The sequence below is a fragment of the Ochotona curzoniae genome, unplaced genomic scaffold (assembly GCF_017591425.1).
Source record: "Ochotona curzoniae isolate NIBS_2020 unplaced genomic scaffold, NIBS_Ocur_1.0 contig_2754, whole genome shotgun sequence".
Lineage (NCBI taxonomy): Eukaryota > Metazoa > Chordata > Mammalia > Lagomorpha > Ochotonidae > Ochotona > Ochotona curzoniae.
This window is the reverse complement of record NW_024465582.1, coordinates 32,486,376-32,500,541: the sequence shown is the minus strand read 5'-3', so window position 1 is coordinate 32,500,541 and position 14,166 is coordinate 32,486,376. Positions and strand designations below refer to the sequence as shown.

Sequence of the window (14,166 nt, the reverse complement as noted above, 5' to 3'; positions counted from 1 at the left end):
AAGTTATTTAATTATATCAAGCACAAAAGCAAAATATGTAGCCTGCCATTCAAAAATTTCCAGATGCAAATGAACATAGACTTTTTCAAGAATTACACTAATTTAGTGGTGACTTTTAGAGCTGTTGGAAAATTCTGTTCTCTGCAAGGCAGGACAAGGACTGGGTCATCAGCCAGAGACATCAAATGCCAGAATCAGTTTTGGAAGGTCAAGAACAAATATCTAAAAGTTTGATGAGAGATTGTCACCTGGAAAGCATCCTGATCCCACTGATTAAGTCCAAATCTGGTGACACTATGCTTAGGGGAAGAGCTGTGAATTCAGTCTCTGGGTCTTGTGCTTGAAAGTGCCTAAGTTGGGTTTTCCTCAACCATAGCCTGTTGTGCCCAGTCATTTGCTTTCTTTTAAATCAGGGATATAAAATCTTTCATCAGTAGATACCCCCAATATGCTCATCCAAATTAACAACAGTTCTGGTACACATATAATTTCTGTTTATTTGAAAGGTAAGAGGAGGGATCTCTGCCCCTCACCATGCCACCCAAGGACGACAAGAAGAATACATTGGGAAGTCAGCCAAGAAGGATAAAGTCCCCATGAACAAATCGGGGGTCAAGGCCACGAAGAAGAAGTGGTCTAAAGAGAAAGTTTGAGACAAGCTCAGCAGCCTGCTTCTGTTTTATAAGGTCACGCATGACAGGCTCTGCAGGGAAGTGCCCAACTACAACCTCATCATACCTGCTGTGGTCTCAGAGAGAATCAAGATCCTTGGGTCCCTGTCCAGGCAGCCCTGCAGGATCTTCTGAGTAAACGACTTATCAAGCAGGTTTCAAGGCACAGAGCTCAAGCAATGTACACCCAGAAACACTCAAGATGGAACTACGACAGTTGCTGGTGAAGATGCATGAGTGGGTCCAGTGAGTTGTATATTTTGGAAAAATAAAGCATTATTAGATTTAAAAAATACAGAAAAGAAAAAGGAATGTCAGAAGAAAGAAAAAAAAGAGAGCTCTCCCATCTGCTTGTTCAATCCCCCAAATGCCTGTGACAGTAGGGCCAGGCTAGCCAAAGCCGGGAGCCTGGAGCTCAGCCTTGGTCTCTCCCATGGGTGGCAGGGATACCTCCTGCTGCCTCGGAGAACGCGCAGGGAGCTGGAAGCAATAAGAGCCCAGACTTCAATCCATGTACTCCAATATAGGAATCTTGCCCCAAGGGCAGTCTTAACCACTAACTCAAAAGCCCCTGGGTCTCACATAACTAGTACAGAACCAGAAGAGATGAGTTTTAAAGATTCTCATCACACATATGCACACACACATGCTAAATACTTAAGGAAATGACAGTGCTTTATTACCTGGATTCATCACACATTGCTTACCCATGTGAAATGATCACATTTTATCCCATAAATACACACCATTACTGTGTGCCAGCTAAAAATTTGAAACAGAGACATTTTTAGAAACTCACATAGCTATCTGGGTCTATGATGTTTTATGTTAAAAATCTTGCTTAATCAGAGACAATTTTACCATTTCATTTACCACTTGTTTATGGTTAAGGTGTTCCTAACAAAGGAACCTATCCTGTTATGGATAGTGCTGGGCTAGGCTGCAGCAGGAGAACGCAATGGGAAAGAGGGGAGGCTTTTAGAAGGAGTGCGAAAGGGAGGCGGGACTAGCGGTGGAGGAAGAGAAAGGGCTCTGAAGACTGGAGAGGATTAGCAATCACTTTCTGACTCCACCCACAGCCTCCCTAAGTTTGAGAAAATGATTGTAATTTCCACTTGGATGACATTCATATTTCCCTGTTGCAGTAGAAATGATTGCTTAGTTTTGTTTTTTAACTTCCAAGTTTATTTTTTTTTTCCCCCAGAAATTTCAATGTGTCACTTACCCCAAGTCCTCTCTCTGTGACTGAGCTCTTTAGAATGGGATTTATTTCCTTAAAATAGTGGGAGAACTGGGTCATTGACACAGCTCTCAGGCCTGGTAACTGTAATTAGAAAATAAACTGAGCAATGACAACTGAAGTATTCCGTCTGGATGTTTTTTTCATTTAAGTTGTTATTTCTTATCTAAACTGCACACATAGATCATGAATAGTTCAACCAGCATTAAGACTATTAAGACTGTTAACCAAATGACGGCAAATATCTGGGCGAATGGAGACTCTGAGGTTGGCTGTGTCAGCCAATGGGCCTTGGAAGGGATTCCTCACCCGTAGGTCAGTGAGATCAAAAGTATTTCGGAACTATAGCATCCGCCTGGGCAGAACCCTCCCAGCACGTGCCACAGTTGTGACCTGGGTTTGTAGCAGGTGCCTGCTCCCCATCCTCGAGTCTTGGGATGGTTGGGAGGCTGTTTATACTTGTCTCCTTATCTCCCCTTCCCCCCCAGACGTGGGAAGAAGAAACAGAAAATTTGGAAACAATGCTCACAGCCACTTCTCCCTAACCTCGGATCCTTCCCAGCCTGATCAACTGTGTAAACATCATCTAAAACAATAAGACTTGAAAATACAAAAACTGAAAAAAAAAGAGACTGTTAACCACGTTTTTTCCCTTTCCCCATTCCACTCCTTGCTAACATCCTCTCACTTCCTGCAGGCAGTCTCATGCATTTGGTCTAACTGTTAATTTTGATGCTTTTCTCCATTTCACAAAAATAGTACTTTTTATGTTTCCTACATATTGATTTACCAGTTTTAGATCTTATTGATTCACTTCTGCTATACATGATTTATCTTTCTCCATCTTTTATACTCCTCTTAATATACAGTGACATCATCGTATTTAGTCTTCCTTTATGGTATAGCGATCATTGCTATATATAATTTATTTACAATTATAATTACAGTAATTCACTCCTGAGGTGAATCATCTTATGTGACTATGCTTCCAGTCTTGAATAGCACTTTGTCCTTTTTTTTTCTGTTTAAAATGATCATTTTTATTACAAAACTCTTCATGACTATACTTAAAAATTCAAGTAGCAAGTGAAAATGTAAACGCTCTTTCGTTCTAAACTCATTGTTAGGTATACTCTCTTGGACAAAGAAATTAAACCCAGAACCAAATGTGCCATGTTATGGACACAGTCCTGCGTTTTCAGAAATTTCTTTGACTTCCCAAAGCCATGCGTAATTTTCTCTAATAAAAGGAACACATCTACATGTGTTTTAAAACAGATTTACTTATTCTCTTTTAAAAAAGATTTACTTATTTTATTGGAAAGCAAGATATTCAGAGAAGAGAAGAGACAGAGAAAGATCTTTCATCCACTGATTCACTCCCCAAGTGGCCTCAATGGCCGGAGCTGTGCCGATTCAAAGTCAGGAACCAGGAGCTTCTTCTGGGTCTCCCACATGGATGCAGGGTCCCAAGGCCTTTGTCCTTCCTCTACTGCCTTCCCAGGCCACAAGCAGGGAGCCGGATGGGAAGCAGGATTGCTGGGATTAGAACCGGTGCCCATTTGGGATACTGGTTAATGCAGGGCTAAGACTATAGCTGTTAGGCTACTGTACCAGGCCCAAACCTCTTTCTTACAAAGCCTATTTTAAATTTTTTTTTATTATTTTTTTGTATGTGCTATAATTGCATAGGGTCTGGGATTTCCCTATCCCCTCCCAAATTCCCAACCCCCAATTGATTTCCCCCCTATTGTTACAGTAGTACAGTCCTTCATCAGCAGTCATATGCCTGTTATTTGAATCTGCCCTGACATTGCTGGTACAGACAATGCCAGGTAGTCCAGCATCCTATTGTCAAGATATATCCAACAGTTTCATTTGGAGTCCACCATTGACTTGGAAGTAGAGATGCATTCTGCATTGTATCTTCATATCTGGGTGTGATAGTCTCCATTATGCTGTCACTATACTTCCCTCAAATGAGAAGCCATGAAACAAATTCAACAACAGGAATGAAGCTAAAAGAAAAATTTACAACACCATGGAGTTAAACAACACGCTACCGAATAACCAACTTAGGAATAAAAAAAAGAAACACAAAAGCTTCTTGGGTAAAATGATGCATAGATGTGTAACCTATGAGTCAGTGAAGAATTTGATAAGAGAAAATAAACTATTTGGAATAAATGAAAACAAAAACAAAAACATAAAAACACATGGGTTGCAGCAAATACAGTATGGAGAGCGTTATTGATCTTGCAATTTGCATGAAAGCTGCCTTATATCACAGAGAACATAAGGGATTTGTCTTTTGAGACTGACTTATTTCGCTGAGCATAATAGTCTCTAGTTGGGACCATTTTGTTGCAAATTTCATTTCATTACAGTTTCATTCTTTTTGATGACTGAGTAGAATTCCATGGAGTAGATGTACCACAATTTTTTTAACCACTCCTCTTTGGATGGGCATCTGGATTGTTTCCATGTCTTTGTTATTGTAGATTGTGCTGCTGTAAATATAGGATTACAGATCCCCTTCTCATATGCAGTTTTCATTTCCTTCGCATATATTCCTAGGAGTGGGATAGATGGGCCATATGACAGGTTTATTAGTAATTTTCCAAGCACTCTTCCTACTGATTTCCATAGTGATTGTACCAGTCTACACTCCCACCAACAGTGAGTGAGGCATTTCTCCCCAAATGCATGCCAGCAGCTGTTGTTAGTTGAGTTCTGAATGTAGGCCAGTCTCACTGGAGTTAGGTGGAATCTCAATGTCGTTTTCATTTATATTTCCCTGATGGATAGGGGGATTGATATGTCTGTTAGCCACTTGAATTTATTCCCTTGTAAAATGTTTGTTCATTTCCTTTGTCCATATCTTCACAGTTTTTTTTTTTTTATTTTTTACTATTCCTGGGTTTCTGAAGCTCTTTGTAAATCCTGGATAGCAGTTCCCTATCCCTGCAGTGTGCAAATATTTTCTCCCATTATGTTTGTTGCTTCTTCACTTTGTTAATTGTTTCCTTTACTGTGCAAAAGCTCTTTAGTTTGATGTAGTCCCATTTATTTATTTTGGCTTTAAATTGTCTGTGGTCTTGGAGTCTTTTCTAAGAAGTCTTGCCCTGTTCCTATATCTTGGAGAGTGCTTGCTATGTTTTCTTTTAATACTCTGATGGCTGCTGGGTGTAGATTTAGATCCTTGATCCATTTAGAGCTGGTGTTTGTATAATGATACGGGTGTGGGTCTTGCTCCTTACCCCTCCAGGCTGCTTATTCAATTGTCTCAACAACATTTGTTGAAGTAACCAATCTTTTTCCCTGGATTGTTTTCAGTTTTTTTCTCAAAGATTAGTTGTCTATACATGTGTGGACTCCCTTCTGATGTTTCTATTCTGTTCCATTTATCTCTGTTTCTGTATCAGTACCCGACTGTTTTGATGACCAACTGCTCTGTAGAATGTCTTGAGATCTGAAACTGTGAGTTCTCCAGCTTGATTTCTATTCTTCAGAATAGTTTTGGCTATTTGTGCTCTTTTGTATTTCCAGATGAACTTCTGTATCTTTTATTTCTGAGAAGAACGTTGTTAAGATTGTTATTTCATTTTTTGATACATTTGCTTTTCTTTTTTAAAAAATATATTTTTATTTTGAATTCTGAATTATGTGGTACAATTTCGTATAGGCTGGGATTTTCCCCCAAACTACCCCCCGCGACAGATTTTCCCCGTTTTAGTATGATAGTGTAGTCCTTCATAAGGAATCATAATTCTATTAGTTTCTTATTTAAGTGTACCCCGACATTGTTGGTGCAATGTCAGGCAGTCCAGCATCCCGTTGTCTACGCATGTCCATGTTGTTGGGATTTTGATTGGGATTGCATTGAATCTATATATTTTTTGGTAATATGGACATTTTGATGATGTTTATCCTGATGGCCCAAGAACGCGGTTTGTTTCTCCATTTCTTTTTGAGAAATATTTTGTAATTTTCATTGCAGGGGTGTTCCACATCTTTGGTTAGATTAATTCCTAGATATTTATGATTCCTCTCCTAAATAGCTGGGTTATCAGCAGCACTGATCTTATTGCCAACTGCTGGCTGCTAAGTCAGGGGGCCAGCTGGACCAATTTGGGGTGGAGCCCGTAGAATGCCACATCACAACTGTTTTCTGGGGGACCAGTGCAGTGCACTGAGCTGGAAGTGATTTTGCTCCCAGTTTAGCACTTGTGCGGCTTTCTGTCATCCCTCCAGTCCCACAGTGTCTGGTCCCGTGAAAATGGCACCTGATCGCTCCTATTTAGTGCATGTATAGCTTTCTGTGGCTCCTCCTGTCCCCTCAGCCCTTGCCCCCTTGTGCAAAATGGCACCTGTCGGGACGCTGATGAAGATCTGGGGTGTTGGTTGTCAGATCCAAGAACCAAACAGACCCACAGTGTATGGAACTTGCAGGATGTGAAGTTGGCATTGCTTTCCCTGGGGGTCAGTGCAGTGTGCTAAGCTAGAAATGAGCTCTGGGCTGTCCCTTCAAATCCATACTTTCTGCCTTACTACACAAGATGGTACCCGATCTGGCACTATTGAGAGTCTGCACTGTGCAATCCACCTGTTCCTGCACCGTCCCTTGGAATTCACTGCTCCTTCTCTGCTCATTACTGGGTCAGTAGGATGGGTGGTTCTTTGCCTGCATGCACCTCCTGAGTTCCTGGTGAACTCGTGTTCCCACCTTGCTGCTGTGGGTGTTCTAGTTGTCACTGGATCTCTGCGGGCCTCTGGAGCTCGAATCGCCAGTCTGGATTGCTGTGTGCTGGCTGTTGGCCTATCTGGCCACTGCAACACCGCTCTGCTGTTGCTGCTGATTTCCTGTGTCCAGGGATCTCCAGGCACCCCCCTGCCGGCTGCCTGACCTCTATCTTTTGCTGGAATCTGCTCCTTGTGCTTCACCCTGGCTAATGATTCTCTGTTACCCCAAACATGTCTGCAGTCTACATCGCCATCTTGCATCCTTCTGTCTATAAAGCCTATTTTTTTTCCACTGTGAGTTAAACTCTATAAAAAGACTGAATCCTGAAGACAATGAGACACTGTGACTGTTCTTGATTGTGTCTTAGTTGAGTGTTTTAGCAAAGAGCAGATTTCATCCTTGAAGTTGCTTCTTGCATATCTTTTTCTCCAAGCTGTCGTGTGTGTGTGTGTGTGTGTGTGTGTGTGTGTGCGTGTATGTGTGTTATCCATTTGAAAGGCAGTGATAAGGAGGGGAGAGACAGAGGGAGTTCCCTTCTGCTGTTCACTGTCCAGATGTCTGCAACAGCTGGGACTAGGTTGGACACAGCCTAGAACTCAGTCTGCTGCAATGTTTGGCAGCAGGGACTCAGCAATTTGAGTCATTCCCTGCTGCCTTCCAGTGCATTTGCACACATGTGTAATCAGGATTCAGAGCTCGCTGTGCCATGGGACGTGAAGTTCTTAACTAGCATCCTAACAGCTACACCAAAGACCTGCCTACAGCGTTCCATTTCTTAATGCAATTCACTGTCATAGTGATTGTTCCCGGAGAAATTCAGCAACAGCAGGGCAAGCATACAGCCTAGTAACTAACATGACGGAGTCTCCTGTGAGAATGACTGAGCTCCAGCTCCTGAGTGTGGGTTACTGCCAATGCAGACCCAGGGAAGCATTGATGATGGCTCCAGGAACTGGATCCCTGCCACCCACCTGGATTCAGGCTCTAGCTCCAAGCTTTGGCCCTGACCTCGTCCCAGCTGTTGCAAGCATTTGGGGATTGAACTAACAGGTGGGAGCTCTCTCTGTGTCTCTGCCTGTGTTTCTCTCTTTCTCCCTGTGACCCCCCAATCAAAGAAAATAGAATAATGTAATGATGAGGATAACAAACGGTGTTGTTGCCACACATATTCTGTAATAAAAGACACTGCCTTGTTTTAATCTCATATTTTATAAACCATGGCTTTAAATAACTATAGAAAACACATTGTAGTGAGAAATCATGCATATAAAAATGTAATAAGATATGAAATCTTGAAGGCAATGTAATGAAATTTTCAAGCTGCAAAACATGATTTGAAAAAAGTCCATGTCATAAATATATGATCAAAATGAAGTGTAGCAAAGACTTCTATTTCTTCCTAAAAAGAAAACCAGAAGATAAATCACAGAAATGCTTTCAATCTTTTAAACCATTAATTAGGAAAACAGAAGGATCAAAAAGATGAGTGATAGAAGGGTATTAAAATGGTAGAAATCTACATTTGTGAATGATATGGAGAAGCAGGATGATTAGAGTAGAGTAGTTGAGCTGAAGTATTTTTATCATAAGTGCTATGTTGCACTGTGTTTTAGCTCTGTCAATCCAACACTTTTTCATGGTGCACCTGTGTCTCATCCAGGACCAGGAAAGAGAGACAGTGAGAAAGCCTTGGCCTGTACCGCCAACGTGGGAGATTTGGTGTGTTCCAAGCTCCAGCTTGATCTGGCCCAGCCCCGGTCTTTGGGCAGTGAAGTTGCTGATGGCAGATGTCTTTCATTTTGTCTGTCTCTGAAACTTAAATAAATTTTTTTAAGTATTTTGTTTTAAAAGTAAGTTCTTAGAATAAGTTCGTTTTGGTGCAAACTTGTTTTTTTTTTTTTTAATAAAGTTTATTTATGTATCTGGAAGTCAGATTAGAGGTCTTTCATCTGGTGTTTCACAGCTCAAATGGTGACAGTTGCCAGGCGTGGGCCAAGCCAAAGCTGAGCACCAAGGGCCTCATCCTGGTCTCCAATCTGGGTGCAGGTGCCCAAGCATTTGGGCTGTCTTCTTTTACTTTTCCCAGTCCCGTAGCAGGGAGTTGGATCAGAAATAGAGTAGGTAGACTTAAACTGATGCTCATATGGGATGCTAGGATGCCAAAGAACTATTTTCCCTGGTACACCATGCCCTGGTGCAAAATTTTTTGATATCTATAAATAGTTTTCCCATAATTTTTATTTTTTAAATTTTATTCTCAGTTTCAATCACTTAAAGTCCACAAAACAGTAGAACTTAATAATTTTGCCAGGCTTTTTGATGCTTTCCAAGGTAGACTCAGAGCCAGGTGCTGTGGCTGAGACGGAGAGACTGCTCAGATACCAACATCACCTAAGGTCACCGCTAGGCATCTCGGTTGCTCCGCTTCTGATGGAGCTCTCTGCTTGTGAACCTGGGAAGGTATCAGAGGATGACCCAACTGCGTGGACCCTTTCTTACACTCCTGCTTTGGGAGACCCTGGAGAAGCTTCCATCCATTTGGCCATTTGAGGAGTGAATCAGAAGATCCTTCTCTCTAATCTCCTATGTGAGGTAAGATAATCTGCTTTACAGAGATTTTACTGAAATATATGCTCATCTCATCTTTAAGAAACCTTCACAGAGGCATCTAACATAATGCTGGACCTAATATTTGGGTACCGTGGCCTAACTAAGTTGACATGCAAATAACTTATCTCAGTCATTAGTTGAGGCAATCATACACCTGCATTCCATTTGAAGCCAGGGTTCAGCAGAAGACGAACCTTGAAACAGAGCAAGGATTCTTCAAGAAAAACAGTTTTGGGGAAAAGCATTCTAGGCTTGGGGCCTGACAGGATTTATTTTGCAGCTTGGTATAAGAGACCAGGTGATGAAATACCTCAGAAATCACCTAATACAGCTTCCTTTTTTTTATTTTTCACTTTCATAGAAGCTACTAAATGATTGCAATGCTTTATCCTATCTAAGGGTTTGTTGTTGCAAATTTAACTTGCAGATCATGTATAAGAATTGCAGCCTGCATTGCTTTTTGATATTTTGATGGCTGAGCATAGTAGCTTTATCTTTAAAGTTTATATTATTCTTCTGAAGAACAGTAACTTACAAAAGTAACTTTGAGCCAAGACAATTCCAGCAACAAATTGCCAGAAAATAAAGCAAAGAGAGTACTGAGAACCAGGTAGAAAAGGATCACAGGTGTTTCATTGAATGAGCGTCACAGTGTGCAAGGAGTCTTTGGAATAGAAAGGAGGACACACTGGGGCCTCATATACGTAGTGGAATGGTGAGCACTACTCAGAAAACAAATTTCTATTTGTGGTTCAATTTTTACAGTGTATGCGATCCAGGGAGCCTGAGAAGTATATTTCTTTAAAGAGAAAATGACTCCTATCTAACATGTCACATCAATTTACACGATCGGTCTCTGAACTGAAGTCCCTTCGTTTATTCATTCATGCATTCTTAACTTGAACTTTTATCAAGCCCAAATATGTCAGACACAGCCTGTAATGCAAGATTAGATAAGAGGGGGGAGCCATAGAGGCATGAACAAGGGAATACTCAACATGTGTTATTCATGTAGTGTTGCTGGTGACTGAACCCGAGTAACGGAAGATGGACAGCCTAGAAAATCCAGTCTAAATGCTAAGAGGAGCACAATGAAGTCAACTGTCAACTTACTTAGGTTTGCTGGCTGAAAAATAAGTTTTTTATACTTTAACTTTTGGTGATATTTACATGGATTATTAGAGCGGAAGGGGTCGAGGATTAGGGGAAAGTGGGTAAGGCCCTTGTTTCCAAATGTTCTTTTTCTTCTTCCTGTGTCTGGGGGAAAGGGAGAAACTGCATCTAGCCTCCCAACTACTGCAGTATTTGGGGATGGGGAACAGTGACCCAATGTTATACCAGGGTCCCCAATGTGGAGCCTGCTCTGAGGGTTCTGCTCAAGTCGTTTCGATGGTTCTGAAATGCTGTTGATCTCACCACTTCAAGAATGAGGAAATCCTTCCAAGGTCCATTGGCTGACATAGTCCACCTTAGAATCTCCATTTGTCCAGATACTTGCTGTCCACATGTGGCTGGGGTAGTTGACCATTTCTTCTGCCCTTCTGTTTCTCCTATGGCACCAGATGTCCTCTGCAGGCCCCAAATGGACTGCCATATCATCCATGTGCATGTGGGCATGCCATCCACTATTCCATCTAAGACACTGAGGAGGCCCAATTCTGACACATGGACTCCACAGTCAGACCACAGATTCTGTGATTCTCCCAATGATTGGAGCTCTGAATCCAGTGGTTCAGCTGGGGGATCTGCAAAGAAACCTCTTCTGAAGTGACCCTGGACCTGACTCTTGTGTGTCATTGCCAAAATGTGTTGGGTTCAGTCTGTCACCCACATCAGCCTACTCACACTAATGGTTGCAATCACCTGGTCAGTTCCGTCTCAGACCCACCTCATACACAGACGAATGGATGCTGCGGACCAGCCCAATACTGCCAACCACACACTCGGCCCTCATATACACCAGTAGGAACTGCAGTCTAGTCAGAGTGACCCCCAGGAACCTCCACTAGGCCTGCCCTCAGCCCTGATTCCTGTGTATTCCAGTATGTGCAGCAGATTGGTCCAATCTGTCCCACATTCTATTCAGGTTTGTACACATCAATGGGCATTGAAACCTAGCTCAGCCAATCTGACCCCACTATTCAGCCACACTCATGCTGGTGGGTGCCACTGCCTATGTAGCCAGGCCTGCCCCCAGTCCTGGTTCTGATGCTCAACAATGGGAGTTGCAGTCCGTCAGAGCTGTGCCAACAGTTTTCCTACTGGGTCTACTCCCAATGACAGATCTTGCCCTCTCCAGGTGTTCTACAGTCTAGTTTAACAGGATTTTCCTCTAGTCTAAGCACTTGTCAGCCCATGCCGCAAAGCCCTACTAGCCTATACTTACTCTGGTTTCTACATGCACCAGTGGGTACCATCAGTTAGGCCAGCCTGCCTCTCCCCAACCCTGTTCACATGCAGCCCAACAGGTGTTATAGCCCTGCTGACCTGATCAGTCCCCTGTCCCAGCTCTCACACTTACCAGTAGTCTAGCAGGGGAACTCCCACAACCCACCTACCAATCATGCACCACCGCTTCCCCAGGTCTCAAGTGTGCCAGTGGGTGCTATGGGCCAATCTGGCATTGCCTGCCTCATCTTGACATTCTCTGGTACATGCTGTAGCCTGGCCCAATCTTTTCCCAGTTCCAGTATATGCTGGCAGGTGCTGAAGCCAGCTCAGTCCAGCCAGCTCCCAGTTCTGGTCCCAATGTGAACTGCCTGGTGTTTTGGCCAGACGTAGCCTCCACTGCAGCCTTTCCTGGTTCTCAGATCTGCCAGTGGGAGTAAGGAACTAGCCCAGCCTGGCCCATCCCCAGACCTGACCCACATATATGCTGGCTAGTACAGGCCTGGTCTGGGCTATTCCCAGCCTTGGTTCTTGTGCTCACATGCAGGGACTGCATCCTGACACAGGAGTGCTCCAAGCTCCTCTATCAGATCTCATCCCAGTGGCAGATCTCGTTAACACAGGTAGGTTCTTTGCCTAGACTGACTTGGCCTACCTCCTGTCCTGGCAGGAACAGTGGCCTTGCTCAACTAGTCCACACCCATTCTGGTTCTTATTTTTGGGTGCAACAGCCTAGCCACATCTGATCTATGCCCAGACACAGCTCTTGTATGGTTTGGTGGGTACTGAGACCTAGCCAAGCCTGCCTTACATCCTCCCTGATTCTCATGAGCATCAGTGGGTGCTGGAGTCTAGCCCATTCTGGCACACCCCAGACCAGTCTACACCCATCCTGAGGGACACTGCAGTCATGTCCAGCCCAGATTGCCTCCCCCATTCTGACTCTCATGCTTACCAGTGGGAACCACCACCCAGCTGGGGTGTCTCCTTAGTTCCTCCCCAACCAGGCAGGCTCCCAGTCGCAGATCGTTAGTGTGCCAGTGGTTGTTCTGACCCAGCTTGGCATAGCCCAACCCTGTCTTTGCCTTTGCCTCAGATGCTGCAGCCTGACCTATCTTGACCTGCCCCCAGTCCCAACTCTTGCTGCTGGGTGCAGCAAGCTAGCCCTGCCCAGTTTGCTCCCATCCCTGGCTCATACAAAGCCGTAGGTGTGATAGCCTAGCCCATGAAAACCCACACTCCTACCTGGTGCCCGCACATGCCAATGAGCTCAGGTTGACCCAAACCTGCCCCATTTACCTCCCTGCAGAACCAACCTATACACTTGCTGACAGGGGGAGTTACCCTGCCCACCATGACCAACACCCAAGCCTGAGTCACATGCTTACCAGTGGGAGCTATGGCCAACCAGGGGTTTCCCGAGTTCCCCTAGCCCAATCCACACTTTTCTTGGGTATGCCTGCAGGTGGTACAGCATGGGCTAGCCAGCCTGTTCCCAACCCCAATACTCATAATTATTGGATGGGTCCATGATCATGCCTAGCTCAGCCTGACACCACCCCAGCTCTTTAGCAAATCAGTGGAAATGTCAGTTCCACAGAGGTGGTCCTATATATTCTCCACAGAATCTGTACCCAGACCTGGTTCTTTCATGTGCTGGTTAGTGTTATGGCCCAGCCTGACATTAAGGTACTGACTGTCATTGGTGGGTACTGTGATCTAGCTCTGCCTTTTTGGACCCCATCCCTAGTTTTAATGAGCACTGGTGAGTGGTGGTCAGCTACGATCCATGCTAATTAACCCAGCTCTGGTCTCACATGTGAGTTGATGATTCATGTGACCCAAAAAAGTCCTGTGGCTTTCGCCCACTAAACTGCTTATCTCAGGCTCCTTTACTTACCTACAAATACAGTGGCCTTATCAATGGGAGTCCCTCAGAAGTCATTCCTGACTTACACATACTCCTTCTGTGGTCCTCACTCCCTCACATCCATTTTTCCCCTTCCCTGATCAATCCACATCCCTGTGCCTGGGAGTGCATGAGTTATCAACACACTGTGCCCGCATGCCAACCCACAGCTCCCCCAACCTTCAGCCTGGGGTCAAGCACATGATGAAACCCCCAGGCTTGTTCTGTCTGTCTGGGCACCAACCCCCATGTCCCCGCATGCCCCCATTGGCACCAACCCCATCCCCCAATCACCCTGAAAACCCACACCCCCAGAACACTAAGACCTTGGCTGAAGGGGTGGCAACAGAAGCCTGAAAAATAACTTTTAAAGATTTGGAACTGTGCGGACTGATTTTCAGGATAATTTAAGGAGCTTTATATACCTAGAAATGAAATATTAAGGAAATGTCAGGTGTGATAAAATATGGACAGCTTTCTTAATGCTACCTGTTACAGTTGTCACCTTGTCCTTAGCGTCATCATTCTTTGCACCAAAGTGGATGGAACTAGAGGTCATTACATTTAGTAAAATAAGCCAGACCCCAAAAGACAAGTATCATAT

At 43.9% G+C, this 14,166-nt stretch overlaps 1 pseudogene; it reads left to right on the top strand.

Moving 5' to 3' along the window:
• The first annotated feature begins 534 nt into the window (after positions 1–534).
• Positions 535–908, top strand: LOC121154676 (annotated as a pseudogene).
• The last annotated feature ends 13,258 nt before the right edge of the window (positions 909–14,166 follow it).